Here is a 27,181-nt window from a genome sequence, read left to right on the forward strand (position 1 = left end):
AACTGACGAACTTCCATACTTGGAGGGAAACGTGTTGCTTCCTGTGAGAAGGTAACTGCACATGCTCATTGTAATATCCTTTGATGCTGAGCTGGTGAAATAATCTAATGGATGTATTGAACGCACGTGCAAGAATAAAGAGGATTGATTCCATATTCTACATGACACCCTGAAGTGTGTTTCCTGAGTAAAGTAGAGAAATACTTCAGGTGATGTCACTTCCAGAAGATAACTACTATATGCTGATAGTTTAAGATGTTAGTTTTTATAACAGCTTGAAACATGTTGCAAATTCATCATTGAACAATTCCAACAAAATAAGTAAATTGCTCACCTGAAGGTGTTTGAAGTTTCCACGCCATGATCAAAACACAAGAAATAGCAAATGTGAGACATACACAAACCAGTGGATCACATATCCGGCATTTCTCATCATTTGGAGCTCGAATGGATATCAAAGAGCTCAAAAGAGAGACCGTGAGAGAGAAGAGGAAAAGCACAATGACACGTCCATCAGTGTCCATCACAGGTGAGTCTCTCCCGAAAAACAGGATAATTCCCACAATCACTACAATCACAATGCCCAGTAAAGTGAAGCTCACAATAACCAAGGCTGCAGGGTTTGTGAATGCAAGGAAATCTTCAGTCATGGGCACACAGCCATTTTTATCTTCATTGGACCAATAGTAAGTGGAACATCGGAAACACTCTGGGGAATCTACTCATACAAAACAAAAAAGTTAAATACCGAAAAAGATCCCATGATCACAGCTGAGGCGAAATTTTTTTTTTATGAAATGTTTATTTTCACACCAAAGATAAATGAGATCATCATGAAAATGGAAAGAATTTTTAAGGATATTGAAAACGTATCAGATTTAAAGGAAAAGATGGAAAGGAGTCGAGATGGACATCAAGAGACAGTTTCTGAAGCGGAATGGGGACAGGAATTCTGTTTTATTTCTTTTCAATCTCAAATATATGTAGCAAGGATGTACAACTATATAAAAGGATGCACAAGGAATGTCAACACAGGAGGAGACCATTTCATCCATAAACCTGAAGTTTGGCAGTTCTTTGGCACTGAATTTGGGAAATTGTGCAGATTCTCGTAGCGATGGTAAATGCACAGAGAGGAGTAAGATAATGTTTTTTTTTACTTTGTCTGCATTGTCATCAATCAAAATTGAAAATCATTCCAAACAGGAAAATTTACTGATTTTAAGGATGTCATGAAGGACACAAACAACAAGCACAAGGGACTAATGTAATGTGTTTATCAAGGTATTGGATAAACGCTACACCAAAGTGGGCTACACCAAAAATCAAGGTGGGTGGTAAACTTCTGAAAAAAGCTTGTTCCTAAAAATTTCAATTTTTTTATTTTATTTCAATTGAATTACAGACTTCACCACTGCAGAAAACAAATTTCCTTCTTCGCACTTTCAAAAACCTTCCATTCAGCAGTATTTCGACAAGATATTGTGGCATTTTACTTCATCTCAACCAATCAAATTTGCTGCTCGTAGAACTTCCCATTCTACGTTAAGTTCTACCACATGTTGTAGTCGAACTTCCCTACATGTAGTGGGGATGTAGTCGAACTTCCCATTCTCCTGCATCCCATTCTACATTTTTTTCTCAAGACTGTGTGGGTTAAGTTGTTCAATGAACTCTCGTTTTTTTAATTATTTTTGGGGAGGTGTGTGCACAGTGAAGATGGATATCAGATGATGAATGATGAAACAATGACAGTTCATTCAACTTTTGCCAAAACCCTCACACAGTTATAACAATCACTTCAGGTACATGCTGTCTCCCATTCATACCCAATCCTTGCACTCATCCTGCCAATGTCCATGTTCCCTAAATCTCCATTGCTTTGAGGGAACTACTTCTAGTTTAAAGCTACCTCCTATTTCTAGGTTTAATGGTTTTGGAGTTATGTATGACACACACACGGGGTGCTGTGGCCCCACCTCCGAATCCGCTGTGATCCATAAATTTGCATGTACGCCCCTCCTTCGGCCTATATAAGCGCGAGCACAATGCAGCTCGCAGCAGTCAAGTGGAAGTCGAGTGTGGCCGGAGCAGTGGAGTGGCAGCAGCAGTGTCGGCAGAAAAGCGGCAGAAAAGTCAAGTCTGGAGGGTCTGGAGAGCGCGGAAAAGTGGGAGCAGTGGAGTGGCAGCAGCAGTGTCGGCGGGAAGTCAAGTCTGCAGTGTCTGCGGGGCAATCGAGTCGGGAGAGGGAGCTCGAAGCCTGCGCGAAAGGCAGACGGGGAGCGACGGAGAGAGCTCGCCGGCCAGGCCAAGGGCAGGAAGCCAGGCGCAGCTACGCTGACATCGCGGCTTGCCCGCCATTGCGCCACGAGGGTGTGGGTAAGACCCTTCGGTCTCGTGGACCTGGCCGCACCTCCAGGTTCCACGCACATGAGGCCCACGGGACCAGTCTGACTCCCTTGTCTATGAGGGGGTCTTTTCTTGCTTTTTCTTTGAATGCAGGTTGTGGTGCAGTGTCTTGTAAAGTAGAAACTGTATAAGTGCATATAAATATACATTGCTTTATTCGGTTGTAACTCTTGCTTGTAACTTGCATTCTTACTATGAATACGTGCTTGCCTTGTCTGAGTGGGTAATAAATGTGCTTGTTGAATTGTTCCTCGATTCGTTGCGTCCTTTCCTTTGTTTGAAAATTCCATCTTGCATCACGGAAGGAATTGGTAGAAGGGTGTAAGTACCCGGTAAATAATCACATCCGTCGGGGCCGGCGATATCACCACTCAGTTATCACTGAAGCACGGAACGGACCGCTTAAGCGGTTCGTGTCCAAGGCTGGCCAGCGGCGAGGTACGATCGCCCGGTTAACTACTCGGGCAGGTACTTATGTTGGTCGAGTTTGGCGAACAACCCTATCCTGCGCGGGTGGCAGGATATATTATATATATATATATATATATACATATTAATGTACACAAACAAACACGACATAATAGTGACCGAAGCTTTTCATGCTGCACTCATCGGGGCGAAAATCACAGCAAGTGAATAAGGAAGTGAAGGTGTGTGCTTTAAACGCAGGTCTCAATAAGGTTGACACTGATTGGTTCAACCGTAATGATGTCACGGTTAATACGAATGCCATTGGTCGGCTCATCATCTTCACCTCGAGCTCCCATTGGCTGGAGCAGAGTTCGTCGATGATTGACGTTTGAAACCACATCCGAGAGAGAGGGGTATGGGTTTCCCCGAAGGTCCATTCACCATTTGTTACCGTACTTTCCTTGATCTTTCCATCCTGAAAGAGTCACAGAGATCGTACAAATTCCTTTTGACGACATAATATTGGATCGGTGGTAAGGATGAAGGTTGCTTCCAACATACATAAATGAACTGAGCTCCAACCTCCGCTCAATATCCTGAACATATCTGCATTGTACTGGTCTGCACAGATAGGGTTGGCAACCAAGTGCTGAGCAATAGCAGATGAAGCAGGTACAGTAGCCGGTGGTTGCTGAATATTTCTACATGCTCGCTCTGGTTGTGTTCTTACCCTCACAATCTCTCTTCGAATCGCCAAGGGGACGTGTTGTTTGATCCGATCAGCCAATCTTGGTGTTATGGGGCCCACGTACCGAGCTTCACATCGGCACTTAAACTCATAAATAACATTGCTAGTTTGTGTGGTGGGTCGCACATCCTTGTAGACTGACGTCAGCAAACAGCGAGAGGTAAAGATTACTCGGGGTTGCACAGCCAGAAACGTGTTGGACACAATATGTGTTGGACACAACAGACCGGCGTATGAAGCACATGCCTTCACTTCCTTCTTCACTTGCTGCGATTTTTACCCTGAAGAGTGCAGCAAGAAAAGCTTCGGTCACTAATATGTCACGTTTGTTTGTATTCATATTAAAATTCTGTCGTACCAAACATCTCTTTTTGTATATATATATATATATATATATATATATATATATATATATATATATATATATATATATATATATATATATATATATATATATATATATATATATATATATATATATATATATATAATTTCAGATCATCATTTCAGATCATCAACGATCATTTCAGATCATCGACAATCCAAAGCCATGATCTTTTCTACCCTCGTATCCCCCTACCCCCTATAAACCCAACCTAATCCATCCTCTTTCCAAATTTCCAGTTTTCCCTCCTGAGAGTTTCCTTCTGTATCCTTATTGTCCACCACATGCATCCTCTCCTTCACCCCATTGCTTCCCACACCCATTGTTTGTCCAAGTCTGCCTCAACTCTGCTGTTGGGGTTTCACCCCTCTCTCTCTCTTCTGGTCCTTTTGTCCTGTTGCATCCTGATCCATTCATTGTACTCATACGAGCTCTTCCATGATCCTCAATATAGAAACAAAAACAAAAAAATTCACAAACTTCTCCAAAACCTGATGCTCCATCCTCCTGGCTCAGTCACATTATCCTCCATTAGCTGTGACTGGCTAAAGCCCTCCTAAATCATAAATTTGCTGATAGATTTAGAGGTTGACTGAACCCAGCATGTGGATGTGGATCAAGGGATAAATAAACCACATTTGTGATACAATTGAATTTGTGGCAAAAAAACAATGTCAGTGAAATCAAACAGAACACCAAATGCTGCATTTGAATCATCAGAAATAACTCATATAAGTAAAAAACAAAGATGGAGTCATCAGGAGGAAGCTGGTTACAATTCAGGATTTCTGCTGCAAATCCACTTCCCCAACCAATCCAGGTAGAGCTCAGTGAGCCTTACAGAAAAAAAATTCTGCAAGGATTCACTTCGCCCTCGACAAATAGATAAAGAAAGAAAAATAAAGAGTAAAAGAGATCAAAGAAAATAAAAAGCAAGAATTAAAATGAACAAAGCGAAATTTGAAAAAGTAGAAATAAGTGTGAGAGGATCAATGAAGAAAGATGTCGTTAAGCACCTGGGAAGGTAGATTTCAGCAGTTACTCCCCAGGCTCAAACGCAGCAACAGGTACAAGCTACTTTATCACCATGGTGATCCCTTATCAAGGTTATGCTAGTTTTCCTGCATCTCTGTCTGAGGATAAACATCCACTGCAAGAGTGCTAATTTGACAATCAACCCCACAAAGTGGATTTATACCCTGCACACACAACCCAGTCCAAATAAATTTCAAAAGAGGTGCATGAGCATGCTTTACCAAATGAGCTTTCAATTATATTATCGGTTACTGAATATAAAAAATTCACTTTCTCCTCGATTTTAAATGAAAAGCATTTATTAAAAACAAACCTGTTCCATTTGAATATTCTCCACTTGTGCATGGGATGCAGTCAAAGCAGCAGAACGGTTCCCCTTTCCGCGCAACCCTCCGTGTTACGGTGACACATGGCTCGCTGCACACCGACTGTGGAACCTGAAAAAAAGATTTATCTTCCAGTTCTCTGGAGGTTTTTCAAAATGTGTGTACAGCTGTTCTAACATCGGTATCTGTTTCACGTCCGAACACCATCCCACCGCACATGGAGACCGACCGACCACAGACACAGACACACACACAGACACACGTGTTTGGCCGAAATCGGAAAATTTTTCTGGAATCAGTAGGTTGGAGTCAGTTTGATTACTGACTACAGTATGGAATGTATACAACCCAGAAACCTTGAGTAGTTTTCACCAAAAAACAACGTTACATTTGCATAGACATTTAAAGTAAATGATCACAAACATTGTTCTTTTTTAAAAGCTGCATGTGACAGTTAGAAAAAAAAATTGGCTTGTTAATTTAGAAAACATGTGAGTCGTACAAATGACTTGGAAATCGGGAATTATCAAATATATTTTGTGATGAAACTCACAAAGGGAAACATATTACCTTTTCAAAGCAAATCCGACAACCAAATGATTTAAAAACAGGCACGAAGGACAAAGGAAAACCTGATCGAACCTCCATAAAATATGGGATGAATCTTTGCCACCATGGCACTCCTAACAGGCACGGCATATCCACACACCCGCGTGGAGTCCATATAGATCCAAATCGAACCATATGTACCACATCTGTGTGTGCTGTAAAAGTACCTCTACCTCAGCGTAACGTTCGACTGTACATCCCGATCAGGACACAAACTGCACTGTTAAGCTCAGTAAGTGGCTTAAGCACTTGTTGTGGAATTTTGTTGTTAACGGACTCGGTGTAAATCCTGTCACTCAATCTGTAAGAAATAATTAATTCACTGTCCACAACGGAAAGTACTTTGTTCAGAGAACCTTTATTTTAACATGGTACCACGGAGTCCAAAGCACTGAGATGGTATACATCCACAATGATTTGCACTGAACTAAGATTACATTTCCTGGAATTTTTATTATTTTGTGGGAGTGGAGGGGGCTGATAAGCTTTAGGCAAAATAACTCCAACTGCAATACATGTCCACTAGGTGGAAAAGAATGACATAATCATGGCAAAAGTTGCAGCGTTATCAACCAGGTCACTTTGTTCCATAGCAAGACATTCCTTTTATCAACATTTAGGTCAAAAGATTCTTCGATAAAGGGAAATATAACTGACAGCCAATTCGACTTATAGCATAAATATTAAAATTGTTAAGCACCAGGAACCATTATAATTGAGAGCACATTAAAATAATTATTTTCTTCCACACACTCAAGCACTCCAATGGAACGCCTGGCTTAGCAAGCTATTACCAATTGCCCTCAAAACAACTCTGCACCCAGAAACGCCTGTGCAATGCCCTAATTGGACAAATCAACACTTTTTGGGGGAGTCAGAACTGCTCATACTTTCAAATCTGGTGCTTCAATCCAGCCCAAAAAACATGGGTGGCTTCAGACCCCAGTGAGGTTACCCATGAAACGCCTTAAGAGCCCAGATAGCGAGGTGGCGGAGGATTGCCTGATGAAGGATATAATTATCTTATAAGGCTGTAAATTATCTTCAAAAGGGGTGTTTTAATGAACCCAAGCACCAAATTTTCACTCTTGCACTTCCTTTGAGTTTTCTGAGGATGCAGGCAAAGTTTCAGGCTGCTTGGTTTTATGTTTTTGGAGTTATGGCACGCGCACACACACACACACACACACACACACACACACACACACACACACACACACACACACACACACACACACACACACACACACACACACACACACACACACACACACACACACACACACACACACACACACACACACACACACACACACGCATGCACGCACGCACTCCCGCACACATGCACGTGCACACAGACACTTATTAGTGTAGAGTTATATTAATAGTTTTCAATGTTATCACCAAAACGGAAACAGCAAACTGCGTCAGTCATTGCTGAAAAAAGGACCCCTGTGGAATGTACCATCATGGATTGCAAAAGCAGGTTATGAAGTATGGCATTTCACACAATCAATTTACTCTTTCTACACATTCCATAATGTTTTCTTCACTCAATGTAATCGTTCGAACAGTCGAAAAAGTGAACCTTAATGCTTTGTTAAATAAAATACACAAAGTTATAAAAATCGCTTTTTTGTTAAAATTTTCGGATTTCACTCCAGATTTCAAAACATATTTTGTTCACCATATCCGATTCTCAAATCTGACATAATATTTCGATTTTATACATGAATTAGTCTGTGAGAGTAGAGCGTGTTTCTAAATTGAGGTGTGCTTGAATGGGCCAAACAAAACAGCGGCTGAAGACTCCAGCAACCACAGAGGGCTGACCAAGATGCTCACACGTAATCTTGGTTCCCATCATGTGCTGCCTCTTTGGCTGCTGGTTGCATCGTTGGTGAGGGGGGTGGCTATGCCGCTGATGCAGTGCCCCTATTACCAGTATATTGGTGCTCATTTCACGGACATCAAAAGGATGACAGGCTGAGTCAACCTCCCTGGTGTTAATTCAGTGGTCAACAGGAGTAGAGGATAAATGGGGCTTCTGAGGCATCCATGCAAATGAATGGGGAAAAGGGGGAAATCTCTCTGAATCAACACTGGAAAAACCCAAAACAGGAGACTGATTCCTCCCCCTCCCATACAAATGAATAGGAGAAACTCTCTGACTCGAGGCCCATCAGGTCAAAACAGGAGAATGATTTTCTCCCTCTCCCATACAAGCTCACGTTAAATTGAGAATGATTCCCTTCCCTCCCATATAAACTAATGTTAAATTGAGACTGATTCCCCCCCTCTGACTCGAGGCCCATCAGGTCAAAACAGGAGAATGATTTTCTCCCTCTCCCATACAAGCTCACGTTAATTTGAGACTGATTCCCTTCCCTCCCATACAAACTAATGTTAAATTGAGACTGATTCCCTTCCCTCCCATAAAAACTAATATTAAACTGAGTCTTACTGATTTCAGCACTTCATTCCACTCAAAGAGTGATCCAATCAAGTGTATTCATCCTTTAGTTTTGTAAAATGGGGTAGAACACAATCGTGCAGCTGAAAAATTTCCAGAATTACTGAGCTATTAAAAAACAGGAAGGTGGGGGTGCACAAGGAGGGATAGGGGGAAGGTGGGGCTTGTGTGGGCAGGGTTTGTGTGGGTGGGGATTCTGTGGGTGGGCTTGTGTGGGTGGGGTTTGTGTGGGTGGGGCTTGTGTGGGCAGGGTTTGTGTGGGTCGGGTTTGTATGGGAGGTACTTGTGTGGGCGGGGCTTGTGTGGGTGGGGCTTGTGTGGGCGGGGTTTCTGTGGGCAGGGCTTGTGTGGGCGGGGCTTGTGTGGGCCCGCTTTGTGTGGATGGAGCTTTGTGGATGGGTGGATGTGCGGGTGGGGTTTATGTGTGTGGATGTGTGGATGGAGCTTTTGTGGATGGGTGGATGGGTGGAGCTTGTGTGGATGGGTGGAGCAAATTTTTTTTAATAAAATAAACATGTTGTGTGTGGAACGAATAAACGAATGAACTAATCACTAATTATGTGAACATAATGAATGGGGATTTTGTGGGTGGAGCTTGTGTGGGGTGGGGTTTATGTGTGTGGAGATTATGTGGATGGGTGGAGCTTGTGTGGGTGGGGTTTGTGTGGGCGGAGAAAAAAAGGGGTGGAGTTAAAAATGGGGAGGAGTCAAAAATAATTAAATTCAACTTTGCCATTTGTAATTCCTGTGAATAAAATGAACTTAAAATCTCTTCCCCCTTCTAAATCATATACCTTAAAAGTCCAAGGAACTGTATCTATCACATCAACGATTTTAAAAAGCTCATTTGTCCACCGCTTTGTATAACCTTTTTCAAAATGAGATTTCCACCGATATATTCTGACTATTTCACCAACTTTGAACTTAGGCTTTCTGACATTAATCTCTTTGACATATTCTAATTTTGTAAATGTTTCTGATGGTTTGGTATTCGTCGAGGTGTGAATCGTATCATTACACTTATCTACAATATGCTGAATAAAAGATGACCATTGTTGCGAACCGAGTTGAGTGAATTTTTTATATAGTGTCTCTTTTAAAGTGCGATTGAAGCACTCAAAAACAACCACTTTTCCTTCATTAAAGGTACTGCATAATGTAATGCTGTTAGTTTTTTTGAAAATTCATAAATATCTTGTTATAGAACTCTCTACCCTCAACGGTCCACAATTTTTTGGGTTTTCTCATACTTTTATTAAATATTTGTTGAAAGGCGAAAATAAGAGTATTACCTGTTTTGTTTTTTAAAGGGACAACCCATGCATATATACTCCTCAAATCAATAACGGTTAAAGCATACTTGTACCCCCTTATCATTATTGAGTTCAATTAAATCAGTGAACCAGACATAATCAACTTCCTTGGAATAAACCTTCCTTCTATGAAACTTTGTGAATATTGGTTTATATAATTCATCAGCTAATTTTTCTTCAGTCTTAATGACATCATTAGAGCCTATATGTTTTTTCAATTTCCAAGCCCAAGTTTCAATTTAGTACAGATCATCTTCTTCACGATGAACCGATCAACTTTTTCTTTAAACGTTGGATTTTGTATCAGAGACAAATTATACAACATTTCTCTATCGGCTTCATGCCTTTCTTCCAAAGTTGTGGAATTCACAGAATCAATATCGTGCCTCATGCACACTTCATCAACCCTATTGATGGGTTTACTCCATGGTTTAGGATTGTCTGCCTCATCTAACCTTTTATCCAAGTTTGTTCCTGGACGATAGAAAGAATACCCTGGTAGATGTAATTCCCCTGGTATTCCAGTAGTTATAAATTTACTTCCTGATAAAAACTTTTGTATATCTCATCCACGTTTGTGTTTTGGGAATTTTTTCTTTTTTGAGCCACACACCAAACATGTTCCTTTTTGCATAACCCGACTATCTTTACTTTTAAAATATGAGATATTTTTAGTATTACTTTTTCTTTTTACATTTGAGACAATAACTCATTTATTTATGAGAAAAATTCCTACAGCGTGCGGAAACCTTTTTAGTTTCCAACATGCACATTTGAATCTTAATTTTTAAAACATAAAGAATCCTCAGAAATGTCTTCACTCTCTCCTCCATTTATTGAAGAAAAAAAATGAAAAACTTTAATTGAAGTCAATAACACCAACACCATCAATAATATAATCTTAATCTCCACTTTCTCGTTTATATCTTCTCCCTGAAAACGATGTTAATATTCTTGAAGAAAATATTTCTAATTAAATGGACTTGTCAATTCTTTGTTTTCCTCCTCGGTGCGTTGAGGTATATTTGTAATACCCCCAATCTTTTTTTAATCTCACTGGTTTCCATATTTATATAATTATTGATTCTCTCTCTTTCCTCACTCTCCTTCTCCTCCATCTCTCACTTCTCTATTTCCCCTTTCTCTCTCTTCTCTCTCTCTCCTCCTTCTCTCTCTTCTCTCTTTCCTCCTCTCTCTTCTCTCTTTCCTCCTTCTCTCTTCTCTCTTTCCTCCTTCTCTCTTTCCTCCTTCTATCTCTTCTCTCATTCCTCCTTCTCTATCTTCTCTCTTTCCTCCTTCTCTCTCTTCTCTCTTTCCTCCTTCTCTCTTCTCCCTCACCTGCTTCTCTCTCTTCTCTCTCCTCCTTCTCTCTCTTCTCCTTTTCCTCCTTTGTTTCAGTTTCTTCAACTCCTTCCTCGTCCCTTACTATCCTTGAAACACTTACACCCCATAGAATATCATACAAATATTCATCAGGATTTCTTGTTATTCCAGCATCCAAAATATTTTTTTATACAACAAGAAACCAATAAAATTTCTTTTGAATTTTGAAAAGAGCCTTTTTTTTCTCAAATTTTAATTTTTTTCATTGTTCAACATTATATTTTAATCCAAAGTTGTTGGTTTAGCAAGGTCAATCTAAAGCCAATCTTTTATTGAAAATACCCCCAATCTTATGTTGTAGAATATATTTTTTAAAATACAAAATACACTTTTCTTATCGGTATGCTTGGACACAGAAAATATAATTTTCTTTAAGCCTTCTTGCTGTCATTTATGTGTCAGAAATATGTGACAGATAATACATCCCCATCTTCTCATACTTAAAACAGAATGTATCTACTTACTTTCTAAATATATTGCTGTTCTTTGTATTTTCATGATATATACGATGGCAAAACATAATTGATTTTAGCTTTATTAAATTATTTTATTTGTTGTTTGCTAATCGTCCTTCCATGAATCTGATTCTTGGCATCAAGTGGAGAATATTCTTGCTTACGAGACTGATTTAATTATTTCTAGTCTTCTAGGTTTATTTTAAATGACCAATTATACACGAAATCATTCATATTATATCACCAATGTTCTATTCCCATACAAACAATACACCCTTCTTTATTAAATTTTGTTTCATTTGGAACAATGAATTATGGATGAACTGAAGATAAAATCAACACTTCTGTATCTTTGGAATAAACAGCCATTTTATTGAAGGATATATATTGTGATAAATCATTTAATCTCACCAAGTCATTCACCTCAGTTGGGCTTGGATAAATTATTAATTTATTAGCATTTTCAACATTTTTTTTTGTTATACGAAATTTCTGTCATTAGGCCTGTGCCTTTTTGTAATAAGTTGAGAAATCAATATCCAGTTCTTGGGTTCCACTAAAGGTATAATCAACTTTTCCATCATGTCATTTATATGAGATTATAAATAAATAAAAATTTTATTTTTGTTGTGTTGAAATAACACATAGAGATATAATTGACCACAACACTTGGAATTTAATTCATGGACTTGAAATGTTTGAAAAACACCATTCTGTAAGAATTTCATGACTTCAACAGGTGGTGGAAGAACACAACTATCAAAATAATATTTAACCTGATTATTAAAAACACAAACCCAACAAACCCACAAACCCTATCTCGTGGATAAAATGTTCCATTCAGAGAAACCCGAAGTGGTTTCACCTTCGCATTATCACTCAATGCATTATTCTTATCAGTAGCAGTATCTCCATCTGGTTTCTTAAAAATGACCTATAGGTACGTGGCTTTCCTTCCAGAACACACAAATTCCACATGTAAGTAGTTTGGTTCAGTTTAACGTGTTGGCATCTTCATTTAAGGTATGAAACATTTTGTGGTTTATTTGAGTTCAGTGTTATATTTAACATCTCTTCTGTTTTACGATTAGGAGTATATTCACTGAGAGTATATTCATTAGCATTAGCAATGCCAATAAGCAATTAATTTTCATTATCATTCCTTTGCAGTTGAAATCTAATTTTCAGTCCTTGCAGAACTTTATCGTTATCACAAAATCCAAATATACCTTTAAGAGGAACTGCAACGGTAAAACGATTACTTTCTTTTGTATCATAATTATACATTGCGTTTCTTTGACGAGAACCAGGGTCTGTGTTTCTTCCCTTGGCATATCAGGAATAAAACCGTCGACAGCCCCATTCTCTCATGAAATGAATATAGTGTAAATTTCATAATTTCTGATGTGCAGAGACATAATCAACTGCATCAACTTCTTTTGTTACAATAAACAATTGAACACTATCTAACATTTTCCAGAAGAAATCATTTACAAGTGTAGCGTTTGTGTTATTCCCAGCTATAGTGAATGTAAATTTACACAATAAGAAACTTTTGGCTAGATTCAAATGTGTTTGTTGATCATTTATTTCAAAACTTTTTGTTCCATTTGTGTTCCAGTCTGTTCCTGTTATAGCATTTGCCTTGAAGTATTCTTCTTTGTTAGTAGAGTTTGAGATGACAATGGTATCATCCAAATCATAGATACTATCAATTGCTTCAACACTTGTATTTATTCCAGAAAAAAAGATGTTAAAATTTTTGCAACCCTGACCCAAGTATTTGAATTATTTTCTGTCATTCTTGGGAGACAACTGAGTTTTTCCTTTCTTACTTTATTTTATTGCTTGTAGTTTATGGGATTCCTTTTGGGCATATTATATACTCTTAATAGCACCCACTACATAAACTTAAGCTCACCCTCTATCTGTTTTATTCACCATCTCATTTGCTCAAGGCCATGTGCCATCTGCTTGGAAATCAGCAAACATCACTGCCCTGCACAAAAAAGGTGCAAAAACAGATCCCTGCAACTACAGACCAATCAGGTTTCTCCCAATCATCAGCAAGGTTATGGAATCCATCATCGCTTCAGACATCAAATCCTTCCTCTTCTCCAATGGCTTGATTTCTGATCATCAATATGGTTTCAGACCAGGTCACTCTACCCTGAATATGCTGCTTCTGCTCTCCCAACAATGGATGGAAGACCTCAATACCAGACAGGAAATCCGGGCCATATCCCTGGACATATCACGTGCTTTTGACACAGTCTGGCACCCTGCCCTGCTCACCAAACTCTCTTCCTATTGTATCCAAGGCCATCTGCACTCATGGCTCCCAGACTTACTCTCCTGTCCAAGTCACTGTGTGGCCCTAAATGGAGATCTTTCATCCCCCATTCCTGTCCAGGCTGGAGTTCCTCAAGGTAGCGTCCTGGGTCATGTTCTTTTTCTGTTTTTCATTAACGATCTCTCCAACTGTATGGAAAATCCTCTATATCTCTTTGCTGATGACTCCACCCTCTGCTGTACCATCGGACATCCCTCAGACTGGCAAGCAGCAACTTCTTCGCTCACTGCTGATCTGGATAAAATGACAAACTGGTCCAACACGTGGAACATGTCTTTCCATCCGGACAGATCTCACACTCTCACTATGTCTCTTCGAAAGGACCTTTTAGAAACCCCACCCCCATCCACTTTCTCAACAATCCTCTCGAAGAAGTCCTTTCTTTCAAGCTTCTGGGTCTCACTATCTGCCATGACCTTTCCTGGGAAAGCCACATTTCAAACCTCGCCTCCAAAGCCAGTCGCCGACTGGGAATCCTCCGTCGTGCAAAGTCCTTCCTCGGCCCACCTGAGCTCCTGACCACTTACAAAGCTTTTGTCCGCAGCCTGATGGAGTACTGCTCTCCCCTCTGGGCTGGTGCTCCTGCCTCCCACCTATCTCGGCTTCACGCTGTAGAAACCAAGGCATTTTGGATAATTTTCATCTCCCGCAATGAGGCTGAGCCTTTGGGCCTCTCACTCAATCACCGCAGGTTGGTCAGTGGTCTTTCTGTCTTCTACCATCTCTTCTCCAGCCTCGCCCCCCCCTGCTCTCTCTAAGATTTGTCACCACCACATTTCCGCAGGGCACTCAAGGTCCGCCAACAACCCCCTTCTGGTAAAACTACCAAAATCACGAATCACTGCTCACCTTCACTCATTCATTCCTCTTTTTTCCCGCCTTTGGAATAAACTCCCTCACTCTGTTAATTCCCATTCTTCCCGCCAGCCCTTCAAAACAAGTGTTCACCACCACCTCTTATCATCCCCCATCCAAATCCTCGATCTTTTCTACCCCCAATAATCCACCCAAGCCCACCTCCTTTAAATTTCCTGCTTTTTTTCCTGAAAGTCCCTGTAATGTCCATCTTCTATTCCCCATGTTCCCCATCCCATCCCTCTCCCTTCCACAGATCTCCTTATGTCTCTGTTCCCCACAGTTTTGTCCTTCCCATTCCCTCCCCTCCTGTCTTATGCCCCCCCCCCCTTGATGTGCGTTGTGAGTTTGCTCTCATACGAGCCTCGACAAGGTATACAAAAATAAAAATAAAAAATCCAATAGTTGTTACGTTTATCTTGATTCAATTTTATGTCCTAAACATATTAATAAGTATCTTTTACAAATGTGGAGATCGAGTGAAACTTGATTTTGTGTCTTGATACATTTTATTTATGCAGTGAAAAAAGTTATTGGATAAAATGGTTTAAAGCACAGATTTACATATAAATTAAATGGCATTTTCATCAAGAAAATTTTAGTTTCAACGAAAAGCATCTATAAATTACCATGAGATTTTCATCAAGAAAATTGTATTATAAGCAAAGTTTTTCAACATAAATACGGTAAATACAACATACTGCGACGTTTGAATTTAATCACGAATATAAATGTACAAAAAACACCTTCAAACCAACAAACACACATTCAATATTTTCGTACAGACATCTCCATTTCAAAGAGAAACAAAACAATGTGATGTCTGTTCTAAGGATGTCTTTAAAGAGAGTTATAAAAAAAACACCTTCAATCACAAAAGCTTGGAAACAATATTGAGAGAAACTTGAAGAGAAATACGAAGAAAATTGGATTGGTGGGAGATGTCATTGAGACAAAATCATTTGAAATAACAGCTCTACAAAGATTTTTTAAAGATGAGATAGAGCTAAAACTTATAAGATTTAATATTAGTATAAGATCCATTTGGGAAGTGATTCATATCTCAAAGGATTCGATTATCAAGGTTGTTAGCAGAATGTTGAAAAGCATAAATCATTCAAATTATATTGTTGTGGGCTGGGTGTTGGTGGCGAGAATGACCACTAGGTGGGGAAAGCTTGCGTCGTCGCCCACCAAACTACCACGAATTGTCGGCTGTCGCTCGCATAACTCCGCGAGCCGGCGGGTCGTTTAACCGACCGTGGCCGCCAATATCTCAACCGCGTAGTGTAGGGTCTATTTGTCTATTACCAATTTACCAAATTAACTATGCGATCTCAAATACCGGGCAAAACCACGCCCTCGGCAGATCTTGCTTGAACTGGGTCACTCTATCGACTGCGGTAGAGTTCCAACTACTACCAACTCCGGTTCGGGTGCAGCGAGCGGAAACTGCCAAAGCCGTGCCGGCTGGAATGAACGGATTATCGGGGATAAAACCTCACCTAAACGCAGATCCAAACCATGCTGGACCAATTCAAGAAGGGACAGAAAAAGACTGGGGATATTTCTACAAATGTTTATTTACCCCGTCACAGACAGATTCCGTTCATTCAACCACCCTCACCAGCTCACCCACAATCGAGGGACATGGCATGCTTGCCCCCGCCTACTCATCCCCCGCCCCTGCCCCATCCCCCCCCACATTCAATTTGCTTACCCCCGCCAAAAATTTTTATTACCCCGGCCCCGCCCCCGCCTCTTCACTCCCCGCCCCCGTCTCTTGATTCCCCACCCCACTTGACCCCGGGCCCCCGCCCCTGTCGACCCCTCACACTCAACGCCGCCTCATTCACCCCAGCCCCGCCCCATTTCCCCCGTCTCCCACCTTCAATTTGCTTACCCCCACCCAAAAATTTGCTTACCTTCCCTCCAGCCTCTTCTTCCCCCGCCCCCGCCTCTTCACTCCTCGCCCCCCCCCCCACGTCTCAACGAAAAGTGTTTATTCCATTTCAGAGTTGAAGGTTGACTATTGCCACGATGTGCGATGCACTCTTACAGGTACGAAGTTTCTTTCAGTCCAGGTCACAGGACCGAGAAAAACGTGACGCGACAACGAGGAGGAGCACAAAATTGGTCCTTCAGTATTAATATATAGATAGGGCATTTTGGCCATCTGATTATATATGGTGTGGGGGAAAAATTAATATTAATGTATTCTAAATTGTAACAAATGGAGTTTTAGAAATGTCATTGTGATGCTCCAAGTTGAATTGGCTGTCATTTCTGGCCAAAAGACTTTTGCCCGAAATGTTAAGAAATGTGTTGTTCTGGAGCAGAGTGACCGAGCTGATAACAAACGAACCTTTGCTTAGAAATGTACGAAGTGGCTTTTCGTCTAAAGGTCACGTCTGCAATCTGGGTTGAATAGCCCCCACCACTCTCTCATGAAAGTATAAAATGCTTTGAAATGTAAAATTGTTTCAGTGCAAGTACCTGAGAAAGTATTAGAATCTCAGTGGCTTGTACTCCTTGGAATTGACCAAGTACCAAGTTAGATTAAAATTATCTGATGTAATGTGGAAGTGAATTGAATGTCGATAGTGTTTTATGCAGGATTTTATAACCAAATCGGACAAACGTTAAACTCTGCCTGAAGTCAAATAGGATTCCACAATCGGCCAGTTAGAATCCTTCAGGAGGACAACGATCACAACAAGGTGGGTTTAAAAAAGTCCACATCAGTTGGTGCCGTGACTCGGATTGGAACTGACGTGGTGCGGTGCTCGTGACCGGAGGTGCTTAATCTGCCGGAGGCAGTGCCTGGAGGAATGATAAGTGCTTGAGCGAAGGTAAGGGAGAGTGCTCTCAGCTGGTAACGCATTTCGAACAAAGAAAAGTTCATTGTCAGATAATTTTATTGATAGAAAGAAGAAGATCCGGCAGAGAGAGTCCATTTTACAGTAAACGATAAGTACTGTAGATATTTTAGAAAAGTGCTGGAGAAGAAGAAGAGTCAGATGAAATGAGCATGACAAAGTGACATGCCACAGATAGCGCATAGGACGTGTGAGTTATATGTTTGCATTGATACCTGATTGGAGAGATACCCCATCAGTTAGGTAAGGTGGTATTCTCAGGGCAAGGCCTACCCATTGCACTTCAGGAGGGAAGGGTGACCCCTGCGATTTCCCCAAATGTGGGAAAGTCGACTTTAAATTTTGTAGGATGCAGGAGATGATTGACCGGCTGGGTGTGTTGCGGGTGATTTGCATTGAAATGCATGTGTTGCTGAGATTAAAAAAAATGAAACTTATGCGAGTCCAATATTCACTGCAATGAAACATATTCTGTTGGGATTTTGATGATATTTTAACAACTAAGGAAGAAATATCAGGCAGAGAGTCAAAATAATGCAGCCTGGATATCCATGGTTTGGTGCTGATAACGCGCGAAGGTCGCAGTTGTGTGCGTGAATTCAATTCAATTGGAATTGGATGTGATTGTGAGCTCGCTCGAGAATTAAGATTTCTGGATGATGTGATACATGAATGTCTTGTTAGAAATAATAATATTGCAACAAATAAAACGTGGAGATGGACATTCATAACATAAATTAAATAATTAAAACCACCTCAGCAAGACAGTTTGAGGACGAACTCGTGCTGAATTAAGCTGTGGGTCTGTTTGAAATGGCATGTTATGCATTCTTTGCGTTGTGGTTTCACGAGAAGGTCGCAAGCTGCACTGTGTGAGACCCCCCTCCACTGGATTGGTGGAGGGGGGTGGCATGTCTTTCCACTTAGTCTGTGTTCGAGTCTTTGTTTTAAGTGTGAAATTCGATTCATATGCAGATTCAAGAGGATGGCGGCTAATTGTCGAAGTGTGCATGCCGTTGGCAATGACTTTAAAATAAGATGCAATGCTCGTTAGTGCGTGTGTTGAAGCAATGACAGAGTAATGCAAAACTGTGGGATTTGCCTGTCAGAGTTTTTTCTTTTCTTCCCACCAGATGTGGAGAGAACTTCCTGTTCCTTGTTCCTTGGTGTTTGTCGTGCACCCTCTCTATTGAATCTGTTTGAAGTAAACTCCATTTCCGGAAAAGTGCTAGTTTTACTTAAAAAGCATAGGGATTTTGAATAAATTGTGAAATAACAATTGTGAATTTGTGATATACTGTATTCGGAATGTGAAGTCTTGGGAGTTGAGCTCTCGCTGGCATTGTGATGATTTGTAATTCCACAACCCGACAGGTTTAAGTGCTGGGAAAGCTCTGAGGACATGTCAGAAATGTTTCGAAGATTTGATCTGAGTTGTAACCATGGTACGTAAAAGATGTGATTTAAATGTAGAAACGTGATTTGGAATTATTTTAATGATTTGATTATGTTAAGCACGTGGGGCAATTCTCAGATAATTGATGATTCCCTCGGATGGACGTTAAAATAGGCATGTTGTTTTATTCGTCTGCGAATGTTGAGGTTGCCTGAACTAGTGCTGGGAAGGCAATGGCAACCAACCCAGTGTCACCCTTTGTTCGATTCAGTCAAGGTAAATTCATGATTTAATTGGATAGACGCTGAAGATTTAATTTTTCATTTATGGATTTTAAAAGGAAATATTTTATTGTTTCGACCAAAAAGTGTTGTTTTAGAGAAATTGGTTAAACATTATTTTTGAGATATTTTATGCTCTGCAGCCAAGGACACTGCAGCGCAGTTACTGTGTTGGTTACTTTAAGACTAAGCTCATTAAAAAAAAAACCCTTGTCAATCTGTTAATTGAGGATAAGGAAAACTTACTGGAAAAAAAATGGCAGTTGTTCTGGAACTATTTGTGAATGAAACTGTAAATTGTTTAGCAGATGTGAATGTTAAAATGGTAACTGTGCAAAATCAATTTGGATTCGGTTCTTGAAGAAATAGATTACTTTCATATTTTTGGGATAAATGATGGAATATTTTTGTGCAATTAATTATTGATCGCAAATTGGAACCCTGATAAATACTGTTTGCTTTTACATGGAAATAACAAATGAGATGGATGTTTTGAGTATACGTACAACTGGGATTTCTGTATATTTTAGCATGTTGTTTTTGGAAATAACAAGGAAAGGGATTAAAATATTGATGACACATAATGCAATTTAAATGATTCTATAAAAACCTTTATTAGTCTTATTGAAATGCATGTGCCCATGACGTTTATTGATTGGTGTTTAATTGATGCTTTGTTTGTTTCGGAGTGTTAAATGCAGTTAAATGATGAAATGTACGATTTTGTCTAAATGAAGCTTGGACGATGTGAGAACACAGATTTGGGTGATTGAGCATTCAACACATGATCATGCCCCTTCCTGAGGAGATAAGATGGAGCAATGTGGAAAAAGAAAGAAAAAACCCACTGAGGAGAAGGTTGAGCAAAGTCCTAACGTCGGCATTGTGTGGTGCCTGCGTGGAGGAATGTTCTCAGCCACACTCTCGATTGCCGCTCTGCAAATACATCATGAACTTGCTGTGGTTGCTGCAATGTACGACAGGCCTGGAGTTCCACACTGCGAGTCGTTTACAACATGTGTTCCTTTTTGTCTCCTTCAACCCAATATCCAGCCCAAGCTTGTACTTGCCCACATCTACCTTCTCCTCAGCTCAAGGAGTGCTTTGATTGTGTTCCTGTTGGGTGCTTCTCTTTCCACACCCTGACCTGTTTATCTTCTGACTTTGGGAAGCATGTTTTCAATGTGTGACACATGCTGATAAACAGGCCATAAATTAAATGGAAACTCACTCATTTTCTGATATGAGCACTCGCTGCCATTGTTGATTGAACATGAATAATGGAAATCTTTTCTCCTTCAGGAATGGGACATGGTAATCATGTGTAAGAAAAATTATTCAAATTTTCCTTAAAAAACAAAATGGGGGAGTGTGGGGGAAAAATTAATATTAATGTATTCTAAATTGTAACAAATGGAGTTTTAGAAATGTAACTGTTATGCTACAAGTAAAATTGGCTGCATTTCTGGCCAAAAGACTTTTTCCCTAAATGTTAAGAAATGTGTTGTTCTGGAGCAGAGTGTTGTATCACTATTGTATCACTAAAGCTGATAACAAACGAACCTTTGCTTAGAAATGTACGAAGTGGCTTTTCCTCGAAAGACACGTCTGCAGTCTGGGTTGAATAGCCCCCACCACTCTCACATGAAAGTATAAAATGCTTTGAAATGTAAAATTGTTTCAGTGCAAGTACCTGAGAAAGTATTAGAATCTCAGTGGCTTGCACTCCTTGTAACTGACCAAGTACCAAGTTAGATTAAAACTCTCTGATGTAATGTGGAAGTGAATTGAATCGGGTTGGTCTAACTGTTAACTAAAGTAAGAATAAATGAAATAGAACCAAATAATATTGCAATCAATGGGGATTCTTAAGTTCATTGTATGAGGGTGAAAAGTGTATGGTGAATAATTAGAAATTAAATTATTTCACAAGGAAGGACTTGTGTGGACATCAGTTTTATCAGTGTCGACAGGGTTTTATGCAGGATTTTATAACCAAATTGGACAAACGTTAAACTCTGCCTGAAGTCAAATAGGATTCCACAATCGGCCAGTTTGAATCCTTCAGGAGGACAACAAACACAACAAGGTGGGTTTAAAAAATCCACATCAATGGATTCCCTCAAAATATTTAAAGAAACAAGACTTCCTCCTCAAAAGCATTTCTTTAACAAGTTAAGATGTCATATTAAGGGTGAATAATTTGAAAGAGCAAAACAAGTTTGGAAAGAGTTTGAGGTAAAGAACATGGGTGAATATTATGAACTTTATTTAATAACTGATGTTTTATTACTTTCTGGTGTGTTTGAGAAATTTCGAGAAGTTTGTAACAATGAAGATTCCTGTGGACGTAATCCTGTCCATTATTATACCTCTCCTGGACCAGCCTGGAGCACGATGTTAAAAATGACTAAACACCCCTTGATCTTCTAAGTGATGAAAATATGCTGTTGACGATTGAGAAGGTAAAAACAGGAGGAATTTCACAAGTTTGTTCAAAGAGATATGCTAAAGCAATAATAAATATCTTCCAGACTTCTCACCTGTTAAGCCCACATCTAACTGAATGTATTTTCATGCTAATAACTTGTATGGCTGGGCAATGTCTGAATCTCAACCTTATGGTAATTTTAAATGGGTGAAAGAATGTGAGTTCAAATCTATCTAAGATGATATAATTTCCACAAGTCAAGAAGATTTCGATAAATGGAATTATGAGTATTATTTTGAAGTAGATTTAAACTATCCTTGAGAACTTCATAACAAACATAAAGACCTTCCTTATGGAGCTGAAAAAGAGATCCCCAAACAAGAGCGATTTGGTAGTTTTCAAAAACATTAATTTTTTTCTTCAAATGAGTTTAAATATATTCATACAACTAAATTACAAACAACATTGTTTAATAAAGACAAGTATGTTTTACGTCAAATAAATCTAAAGCAGTTTAGAGAAGCAGGACTACAAGTTAAAAAGGTACATCTGGCACTAAAGTTTCGTCAAAGTCATTGGTTCGATACATATATTGATTATAATAAGAGGATGAGAACAAAGGCTAATAGTGATTTTGCGAAGTACTTTTACAAATTGATGAATAATTCTGTTTGGTAAACAATGGAAAATATAAGGAATATAGAAAATGTAAGACTTACTATAACTTGGAAGCAGGTGGAGAAGTTAATAAATAACACAAGCTTTAAAAGAGTGGAAATATTTACAGATAATTTTTGTGCTGTTCATTTGAATAAAGAGAGTGTAGAGATGGATAAACCAATTTATGTGGGAACACCTGTTTACAATCTTTCAAAGTATTTAATGTATCATTACTTTTATAATAATCTAAAAAGATGTGGTGAGAATATTGTATTGCTAAAAATTGTTATGGATAGCTTCATCCAAAAGATAGATACAGATGATGTTTACAAAGATATGAAAGAAGATGAAGATATTTTTGATACAAGTAATTATGATCCTAATAAACTGCTCATTTAGAATAACAATAAAAATGTTATTGGTAAATTTGAAGATGAATTTGGTGATAAGATACTCAGTGAATTTGATGGTGTTAGATCAAAGGCAAATGCTCATACATACTTAGTGAGAGGGTTATATTAATTCAAATGTGAAAAGAAACTTAAAGGTCTGAAGAAGAGTGTATAAAAAAAGACCATGACCTTTCAACATCACCTTGAATGTTTATGGAAGAGAAAGAATGTTTAAGGAGAGATAAATCTTATAAGAAATTATAAACACAAAATATACTCGGAGGCTATTTGTAAGAAACCTCGAACAGCGTTTGATGATAAAAGATATATAATGAGTGATGGAATAAACACATTACCTTTTGGGTTTTATTTATAAGTATTAATAAAAAATGGGGTTGGGTTTAAACGGGCTACCGCTGCATTATTTTTCATTGAGAAATAAATTAAGTTATTCCTGAAAATAAATATAAATATTCAAAGTACCTCAACATGACGATTCAATTTGATGAAATAAATGATCATATGAAGGGTGGGCAAAGCCCAGCCCCCAGCAGGGGAGTAGTATCAAAAGGGAGGGCTATTACGAAGTGATATGTTACAGTTTGAAAAGGAGAAATATGAGTGAACGTAAGCGAGCGAAAATTGCGACTTTGAGAAATGGTACACATTACTGCGTCAAAGCCTCCTTTTTGATACTACTTAACACAGAATGAAGGAAAGGCAGCCAACATTTGCTCAGCATATGTGGGAACTCCTTCAACATATATATATATATATATATATATATATATATATATATATATATATATATATATATATATATATATATATATATATATATATATATATATATATTGAAAGAGTATTTATATATATATATATATATATATATATATATATATATATATATATATATATATATATATATATATATATATATATATACATATATATATATACATATGTATATATGAAACATATGTATATATGTTTCATATATACTGTTGTGGTTACCAAATTCGCAAACCACCATTCAGGTCCCTTACTTGAGATATCTCGGTAAGTATATGTGTAGTTAGGCCCAAACCCGTTGTCTAGAGGGAATAAATGTCATTCATGCGTGCTGCGACTCTTCAGGATAGCCGTTTTTCTTTTACTATCTTTATTTTGGACCAACCGCCATGATTACCACTGCCAACCGCATCTCAACAGTCGTCACAACATCAACCACCCACCACAACGCCGCTTCACCACAACGCCGCTTCACCACAACAGCCACGACCTTTCCCGTCACACCTCGCAGCCGTCGCATCGCCACCGTTCTTGCGCCGCTTGTGGGTACCGGTATTGGACTCGTGCAGGGCGCGCGCCGAACAGCGTGTACAAAACCACGGATTTTCCGCTCCAAAAACGGATCAAAAACGACTCACGCCCACTTTTGTTCCGTCCAATCGGTGAGCGAGGGGCGATTTGGCCCCGCCTCCAGGGCGTTGGAGGGCGGTCGCTATATGCAAATTCATGGATCAAAATGCATTCACGCCCACTTTTTCTCGGGCCAATGGGGAGCGAGGTGAAAGGTCGAAGGCAGGGGGTCAAAGGCGAAGCCACGGGGCTTATATAAGCGGCTGCGTTCGTCAGAAAAGGGTTGTTGGTCGTCGTCGTCGTCGTGTGCGTTGGAGTCGGAGCGAAGAGGACGGAGCTGTGGAGAGGCGGCGAAGGCAAACGATGGGGTGCTCGCGTCGTGCCGGGAGCTGCACACCAGGGAGGCCGACGGCGCGACCTGGTCGAGGTGGAGACGCTCGTCGCGGGACTCGAGACAGAGTAAAAATCCTCCTTTCCCCGAGCATCAGCAACCCCCTCCTGTTTCCCCCCGCGCTGAGATAGTGCAACCAAGGGGGCCCCTTTTCCCACCCCCTACCAGACACTGTCCGTGAGGCCCGCGGAGTTGAGGCACCATCGCCGCTCCGCGTCTCATCACCAGACGGGTAGGCCCGACCCGGTCTCGGCCTCAGGCCCGCCTCATCCTTGAGGGTGTTCTTTTTCTTGGTTTTGGGTATGTGTTGTCGGCGCCGTCTGTGAAGTAGAATTGTATAAGTGTTGCCGTGTGCTCGGTAGTCGGTATTAGCTCTGCATTGTGTCTTCGCTTTTACATTTGCTTTTTGTGTAAAATTGCATTGTGTTTCTTTTCCTTCTATGTGCTTTTGGTGGAATTGTATATGTGTGCTTTCCGTTCATCGCGAATAAATGTGCTTTATTTTGAACTGCTTTCCCGCTTCGCTTCGTCATTTCTCTCATTGAATCCTCATCTTGCTTCACGTAAAGGGTTGGTAGTGGGCTGAATACGCCCTATAATTAATCGAACCGTCGAGGCCGACGATAACACCGCTCGGTTATCCCGATAGTACGGAACGGGTCGCTTAAGTGGCCCGTGTCCGAAGTCGACCTGCGGCGAGGTGCGATCGCCCGGTCTACCCTCCGTGTGGGTACTTAGGTAGGTCGAATTTGGCGAGCAACCCTATCCCACGCGGGGGCCGATTGGCTCGATCGCGGTGAGACCGAAAGGTACACCCGTGACTGGTTCCCGGCGTTAGTCCGAGAGGGTCACGACTGGATTGTTCGTCCGGTGGGCGACAGGCCGCGATTCGAGTTACGTGGCCGTCAGCACGCCCACGGGCGCGAATCCGTAACAATACATATATATATATATATATATATATATATATATATATATATATATATATATATATATATATATATATATATATATATAAATATATATATGTATATATGAAACGAAATTTTCCAAACTTCGTCCAACGCCATGATGAAGTCATCACGACGGGACGGCGTCATGTTTGCAAACCCAGAAGAGCCTCTTACAGTCCATCTTGAAAAATCATATGTATTTATTTTAAAAGAAAACATATCCCAAAGATGCAAAAGAGGTTAAAGATGGAAAATTTGTTTTTGGACTTGAATTAGAAATGTTCTCAAAGTATACAGACCCTTACAACAATAAGTCAATGAACTTGCTTCCATTGACAGTGATGGAATCTATTGCGCCTGTTATCATCTTTTCTGTTTTCAAACAGTCTGATAATTCTGCTGATCTGGAAATTATTAGATTCTGGTCTGATACACAGATGGACTATGTCCTTCAGTCAGGGAAAATCTCACTCTCTCCCTTTCACTTTGGAATGATTGGCAAAACAAAGATGCCTGACTATTTCCTTGGTCAGCTAATGGAAGAGATTCAATCTCTCTAACTTCTCAGCCTCACCATTATTCATGATCCTTCCTGGGTCGCCGACAAGCAAAGCTGGCCTCAAATCCTGCTGCAGATGGGGAATCCTTCATAAATCCAAATCTTCCCTTGGAATATCAGAGCCAATCAAAGTCTGCAAATGTCTTTGCCCATAGCCACATTGAGAACTGCTCTCTGCTCAGGACTGGCATCCCAGATCTGAAAGTGATTGAAAATCTCATGGTGAGGCCAAAGCAAAAAGTCTGTTGCCCTCTTCACAAAGGCTGGTGTGTCTGCTTTTTATTGTCTTTTTACCATATTGACACTCGTTCATCTCAGATGGCCAAAATGTATTCCATTCAATTTTTGTGATTGGTCCATTAACCACCAATAGGAGACTTTCAAAATGAAGTAATCCACCCCAGAATATTTGCTGCACATTTGCAGAAACCCTCAGAAACAGCAGTGTTCAAGGGCACCCAAAAGTATATTGTGTGTGTGTGAGATGAGGATTGTTACTTAATCTGTCTCAATAAGGTTCTAAAGGAAGCCAAATTATTTGGAAAATTACTGGAGAGAAAGGGGTGTGAATCTGCAAATGTACAGAATCCTGAACTGCAAGCTCCCTACGATTGGGTCAATCCAAAGCTCGAGTGGACAGGGATGTGCTGTCCAAACCCTAGATGGATCGATCCAAATGATTGGACTTTGAACCTTGCAGGAATGTCTCCTGTGAACATGGCAAGCTTGGTGATTTATTTAATGTATGTCTGCAATGGATAACGCATACACATTGTGTGTGTGTGTGTGTGTGTGTGTGTGTGTGTGTGTGTGTGTGTGTGTGTGTGTGTGTGTGTGTGTGTGTGTGTGTGTGTGTGTGTGTGTGTGTGTGTGTGTGTGTGTGTGTGTGTGTGTGTGTGTTGTCACTTGTTATACGTTCCCTGTGTTAGCTCTTATACTAGCCATGACAATGAAAAATGCAAAGAAGAAAAATTGGAAATATGATGCTATGCATCATTTGCAAGTAACTGTAAACAACTCTTCCACAAAGGACATCTTTGCAATGTGAAAATACACAAAGCTTATGTATATTGATTGGGTGCTTCTGAACACTGATGTGAAGGACATATATGGGGCTTGTGA

The sequence above is a fragment of the Eptatretus burgeri genome, chromosome 1, assembly GCF_056783735.1.
Source record: "Eptatretus burgeri isolate ZD-2024b chromosome 1, Ebu_testis_v1, whole genome shotgun sequence".
Lineage (NCBI taxonomy): Eukaryota > Metazoa > Chordata > Myxini > Myxiniformes > Myxinidae > Eptatretus > Eptatretus burgeri.